The 7,049-nt window shown below is 37.9% G+C and overlaps 1 long non-coding RNA gene across 1 annotated transcript; it reads right to left on the reverse strand.

Moving 5' to 3' along the window:
* Positions 1–2,628: 2,628 nt before the first annotated feature.
* LOC106725888 lies at positions 2,629–5,016 on the reverse strand. Its single transcript, XR_001361891.1, has 3 exons — positions 4,856–5,016; positions 2,955–3,011; positions 2,629–2,655 (listed from the first exon to the last, which is right to left on the reverse strand). It is a non-coding gene; the product is annotated as an uncharacterized LOC106725888 (long non-coding RNA).
* Positions 5,017–7,049: the final 2,033 nt, after the last annotated feature.

Raw genomic sequence — 7,049 nt, forward strand, 5'->3', positions numbered from 1 at the left:
AAGGGGTGGCACGGAATGAAGGAAGGCCCCTGCCGGCAGCCGGAAGGACCCAATCGGCCCTGATCGCTGGCCAGGCCTAGGGACCCTACTTGTGCACGAATTTCGTGCACCGGGCCTCTAGTTATGTAATAAATGTGTGTTGGCTTAAATTGCTAAATTTGTGACAATTTGTTCCATGGCACAGAAAATTAATACAACTTTCCCTTCTATTTTCAATTCAAAAGCTCCACATTTACCATGTTTTGTGTAGTGTTTGCCCCTTTAATTGTGCTATTATTACTTCTGTTGAGTTTAAAGAAATATGAACTCTGGAACTGTAGAACAGGGCAGAGAATCCATGTAACAGGAGATCAAATGTCCCAGTCTGCCTAGAGGGTGTGTGCCAGTTGTCATCATGACATAAGTAACAGCACACCTTTTCACTCCCAAAGAGCCCCAGTTTAGACGATAAATGATCATTCAGCCCTATATTCATTCACCTTCTACATATTAATCATTATCTTTCCAGGCAAGATTATCTTATTCTTTTCATTTGCTCCAATTGCATTCATATCTCTAATCATTACAGTTAACATTTTGCTAAATTTTTCCCAGATTGATGATTTCTATGGCAAAGATGTTCATCATACAGATCAAAACACAATACTTACTGTGCAAACACACTTAATAGAGTTTGCCTTACCCTACCTCTGAATGGAGTGTTTTTAGTTCCTATAATATTACATTCCTACAACTATGAGAAGTTTCCTACAGTTTATGCTACATACTTGTATAAAATTATTTCAAAAATAGTCACTCATATAAACTGGTAATACCTGAAATTCCTTTAGAAATAGAGAGCTCTCTCTTATAGCAATTTCACATATGCAAGTCCCACTTTAATTATTTTACATAGGTCGGATAAAAATAAATGTAGGTAAAGTCACACTGGCTGGGTGGTTCAATTGGTTGGAGCATCCGTCCATATAATTGTGGGTTCAATTCCCAGTCAGGGCACATACCTAGGCTGCGGGTTTGATCTCTAGTCGGGGCACATACAGGAGGCAGCCAATTGATGTTTTTCTCTCTAAAATCAATAAAATCATATCCTTGGGTGAGGATTTAAAAAAATGTAGGTGAAGTCATACATATAAGTACTTGCCTATACTGATTCATGTATTTACAGGGTGGGACAAAAGTAGGTCTACAGTTGTTCATATGAAAAATAACACAATAATAATACAAGAATATATTGTTTTGAGTACTCACAACTGTAAACCTACTTTTGCTCCACCTTGTATTTTAAAAGCATTTTCTTCTATGTACTAGGTACTATGCTAAGGATATGGGATACAAAGTCAGCTTACTTCTACAGAAAAGGAAATTGAGGTTCTGCCTTTGTTGTTCACAGACTACTTGCTGATTACCCTGTAATAAGGTAATACAAATTATTTTCCACTTGCAAATATATTACTAGTGTAGATACATTAAAAATCACAATATGCAATATAAAAGCTTTTTACAAAACCTATTTAAAGTTTCTCATCTAATACAATTCTAATCTCAAAAATTGAGTTCTTTTATGTTTTGTGTGGGGCATAATAGAGAAAAAGTAGAAAATTTCACGTACTGTCCCTTAAAATTAAAGATAGTGGGAGTGACTTGGAGGGAACATAATAGTGGCTTCAGAAGTGCTGATAATATTGTATCTTAATATTGGAGCTGGTTGCATAGGTGTATTTAGTCTGAAAATTCATTGAGGTTTTCACTTAATGTTAAGCAAATCAATATTTATATATATAAAAGCCTAAGCGACCATTATGACCGAACAACCGGAACAACCAATGACCGGCTGGTAGCTATGACGCGCACTGACCCAGACCTTGCTTCTGGGGCCCTGACAGCTCCGAATCTGATTCACCCACACCCCAGACCCAGACAGGAGGACCCCACCCGTGCACGAATTTGTGCACCGGGCCTCTAGTTATGAAAACACAAAAAGTCAAAAGTTTAGAATATGAAATCTTAGATCTACATCAACAAGGACTATTAATCAAATAATTTTTAATGCTTATTATGTCCTTATAGGCCAAATAGGCTCAATAACAATAATAGATACCATTTAAAAGTATCTATCATGGGCCAAATACTATACCAGGTACTTTACATACATGATCTATTTTAATTTCAAAACAATCCTTTTAGATATTATCCTAATTTGATAGATAACAAAATTAGCTATTTGAATCCTTAAAAGATTGAAAACTTGATTAATGCTATTCATTCTTCATATGTAAATAAAGTAATATCTAAATATAATAAACTCACTTTAAAACAGTGGTTCCCAAACTTATTTGGCCTACCGCCCCCTTTCCAGAAAAAATATTATTCAGCCCCTGGAAATTAATGTTTTTTAAATTTTAATAGCAGTTACTCATCGCCCCCAAATGCACCTGTGGCCATCACCGCCCCCCTGGATCGCTGCAGCACCTACCAGGGGGCGGTAGCGCCCACTTTGGGAATCACTGCTTTAAAAGATTTTAACTTGAGCCCTAGCCGGTTTGGCTCAGTGAGTAGAGCGTCAGTCTGTGGACTGAAGGGTCCCAGGTTCGATTCTGATCAAGGGCACATGCCCGGGGTTGCGGGCTCAATCCCCAGTAGGGGGTGTGCAGGAGGCTAAATCAAGGAAGAAAAAAGTATAATTCAAGACTACAAAGAGAAGGCTCTTAATCCCTAGAGAGGAGAAGTACATTTATCAGAAGTTTCCAGTCCCTGACTATCCTTGTCTTAAAGTGACACTACTACTGTGTTGGCCAGACCTTTCCCAGCCTTTTTCCCTCCCCTTTCCACTCACCCTGAAACTGTCCTAAATTCTGACTGGGGATTTTCACCTGTAGTAAGAAGAGAATGTGTAGGCAAATCAAGAGAGGTACTATGTTACTGAAACTCATTCTGCTGATATAGGGAATTCATACCTTGTGATTATGAGTTCAGTCAGCCATGAAAATAAATACAGGGTTCCCAGCAGACACCTAAAGAATTGAAGAAGGGAACTAACATTTACTGAACTGGATACCTGATATGCACTATCTTATTTACTCCTATCAACAAACCTTAAAGCAGTATTTCTAGACAAGCAGCTGAGTATGATAGTTATAAATCAAGACTCTGAATCCAAATTTCAGGGACCTGGATCCCCACTCTAACAGTTTCATTGCCATACGATGTGGGGGGAAAATCCTTCAGCTATATGTGCCTCAGTTTTCTTATCCATAAAAGATAACAGTTCCAACGTCACAGTGTTGTGGAAACTGAGTGAGTTGGTATGGGTAAAGAGCTGAAAATAATGCCAGGCAGACAGTAAGTACTACCTAATTTTTACACATTATTTTTGGCCCATATAATAGACAGAACTAACTCAAGAATTTAAAGTAATTTGCCCCCAGCTGTAACTAATAAATGGCAGTGGGGAAACCTAAACACAGGTCTCTGGTCAAATGCAGAGTTCCCACTCTTAACTACACCTACCTTCCCCTTCCTCCCCAAATATGGGGGTCTCCTCAAATAACTATGAAAGTATAAGGTAGCCGAGACCAGTTTGGCTCAGTGGATGGAGCGTCGGCCTGCGGACTGAAGGGTCCCGGGTTCGATTCCAGTCAAGGGCATGTACCTGGGTTGCGGGCACATCCCCAGTGGGAGATGTGCAGGAGGCATCTGATCGATGTTTCTCTCTCATCAATGTTTCTAACTCTCTATCTCTCTCCCTTCCTCTCTGTAAAAAATCAATAAAATATATTTAAAAAAAAAAAAAAAGAAAGTATAAGGTATTTCCCAGTGAGTTTCCTTCTTGAAGAATGACAGGTGGCAAAAGATATGAAATTCTGAGCCACACTCTTCTCCATATGGCGACAGTAGCCCTATGAATGAACTATTTGCCATAATATTACTGAACTATAGTAACCATCAGTGCTGAACCATTTGGCTAAGAAACTGAATTTATGGGAAAATGAATGATGAGCTCCAATCAACTAACATAAACTGGCTCCTACATAACTTCAATTTAATTACTATGTTGAACCAATTCATTTAGAATCTGCTCATCACTGTGAAATATCATGGTCTTAGATTAGTTCCCCTACAGTACTTACCACTTTAAAGGGCTAGTTGTCCTAAGGTCCCTTTTAACTCCAAAACTCTATAAATCTGTAACATCAAACTTTTGTTATCACAATAGAGAAAATGAGAAACAATGAAAATGAATTGGCCCTCAAGAGGTTACAGAATAGAACGAGATAGGAGGGGGAAAAAAATCTGTTGAGAGCACTAGCATTAATAACTAATTCAATCACCCACAGAACAGTTAAAAGGGTATTTACTAGTAATGATCCAAATTTTGTTTTAAAAATGTTTGCCATATATTCTAAAGGCCAGGATAACATACACAAACATGTTATCAATTACTAGTAACTAATGTATTATAGTTGACTTTTAGTATTTTTTTACACATTTCTGTCCATTTCAAACATGTATTCCTTTTATAACCAGTAAAACAATTAAATTTCTTATTAAGTACCCATGTAAGTAAAAAAAAAAAAAAATTACATAGTTGTGAAAGGCTGGAGGGTAGAAGGTAGGGAGGGGATTGAGCAGGTACAAAGATGGGAAAGGGGGTGGTAAAAATCAAGCAATTAGTTAACTACATCCACTACTGGAAAATGTCAGCCATTATTAGATTAATGCAAAATTAAGTATAAATTCCATCACTGTGGAGGTCTGATACTGACTTATAAGTGAGGTTATACAAACTAGTAAAAAAGATAACTAAACTAACCAATTGCTACTCCCCTTTAAAAAGTACAGTACCTTAGGTCCTTACCTTGTTTCTGAAAGGACTTACGATGACAATATTTCCTTAACCTACCATCTGGTATGGGTTGAACTGTGCCCACCCCCTAAAAAAAGGATATACTGAAGTCATAACTCTCAGTAGCTCAGAATGTGACCTTATTTAGAAGTAGGGTCTTCACAGAAATTATGAATTTAAAATGTGGATATTAAGGTGACCCCTAATCTAATGAGTGGTGTCTTTATAAAAAGGGATAATTTAGACACAGACACAAAGGGGAGACAATGTGAAAAGATACAAGGAAAGATGGTCATCTACAAGCCAAGGAATCCCTGAGGCTATCAGAAGCTGGGAGAGAAGCCTAGAATAGATCTCTCTTTAGTACGTTCAGAGAGGGCATAGCCCTGCCAACACCTTGAATTTGGACTTCTGGCCTCCAGAACTGTACAACAATAAATTTCCCTTGTTCTAAGCCACCTAGTTTGTAGTACTTGTTTCATAAGCCTTAGGAAACTAATACACCGTCCTATAAACTCTATGCAGCTGAACAGCCTTATGTTGACTGACTTTTAAAAGAGCTAGCAGTGAACAATTTTGTTTGTAGAATAAACCCACATATAACTTTTGACTCCCCAAAAACATAACTACAGTTGTCCTTCTGTGTCCACAGGAAATTGGTTCCAGGACCCACCCTGGATACCCAAATCCGTGGATAGTCAAGTCCCTTATACAAAACTAGAGGCCCAGTGCACGAGATTCATGCACTCAGGGAGGGGGGAGGAGGTCCCTCAGCCCGGCCTGTGCCCTCTCCCTGTGCCCTCTTGCAGTCCAGGAGCCCTCGGGGGATATCCAACTGACGGCTTAGGCACACTCCCCATGAGCCGTGAGTCCGGCTTCTGGCTGAGTGGCGCTCCCCTTGTGGGAGTGCACTGACCACCAGGGGGAAGCTCCTGCGTTGAGTATTTGCCCCCTGGTGGTCAGTGCGCATCATAGCTACCGGTCAGTGGGTCAATCGGTAGGCTGGTCACTTAGGCTTCTATATATATAGATGGCACAGAACAATGCATATAGTCAGCCTCCACATCCTCAGATTCCCAACCATGGACTTAGAATACTGGTTTTAATCCACAGTTGGTAGAATTCACAGATGTGAAACCTAGAAATAGGGAGGGCTGCCTAGGTAGTTATTGAAAAAAATGTGCATGTAAGTGAAGCGGCACAGTTCAAACCAGTGTTGTTCAAGGGTGAACTGTACAGCACAACTACTAATCTGCAGGCACAATATACTAGTACAACTTATGTAAGGAATTTGTACTGTTATTTCATTTTAGTTTGCTTCCAATTTTCTTATGAATGTCTTCTATGAAAATGTTTGTAATATTTAACTATAGTAATATATTCTCAGTTAAGACATAACAAATCTAAATTAATGTAATCATTCTAACATATAAAGTTGATATATTATGCTATAACTGAAATGGTAAAACAAAAACAATACTTCGAACTAAAAGGTATAGGTTTAACATAAGCTAGAATTTAATATATGTGATGAGAACAAAGAGACCCACAAACAGACACATGATAATAAAAATGCTGAACATCAAAAACAAATAGAAAACCTTGAAGCAACAAGAAAGAAAGGATAAGTCACTTATAAGGGACCACCAATAACTGACTTCTTAGCAGACACAACGCAGTTAAAGGAAGTGGGGTAACATATTCAAAGTAGTCAAAAAAAAAGCTGTCAACCAAGAATACTAAATCCATGAAAGCTTTCAAACTAAATGTGAAATAAATAAAATAAAATAAAATGAAACACCTGACAATTTTTTGCTAGCAGACACATCTTATAAGAAATACTAAAGGAGGTTATTCAGGCTGAAAGCAGGTGATCTCGGCAGTAATTCAAGTCCATCTGAACAACAACTAAAAGAGAACCTGTAATGATAATTATTTCCCTAAAAAGAACACTATCAATACTTTTTTCCCCTTCTTTCCTCTCTTAACCAATTTAAAAAGAAACTGTGTAACATTATATGTGTGTATATAAGGTATTACTCAGCCTATAATATATATAAGTATAATTTATATGTAACATATTTACCAATAACAACACATGAGATGATTGCGAACAAAGCTGTATTGGGCTTAGGAAATAGAGATGGTAAATTACTAATTACAACAATGTATTGCTTGTTTTCTAACATTAGCAGGTGTAATATGA

The sequence above is a fragment of the Myotis brandtii genome, unplaced genomic scaffold (genome assembly GCF_000412655.1).
Source record: "Myotis brandtii unplaced genomic scaffold, ASM41265v1 scaffold1954, whole genome shotgun sequence".
Taxonomy (NCBI): Eukaryota; Metazoa; Chordata; class Mammalia; order Chiroptera; family Vespertilionidae; genus Myotis; species Myotis brandtii.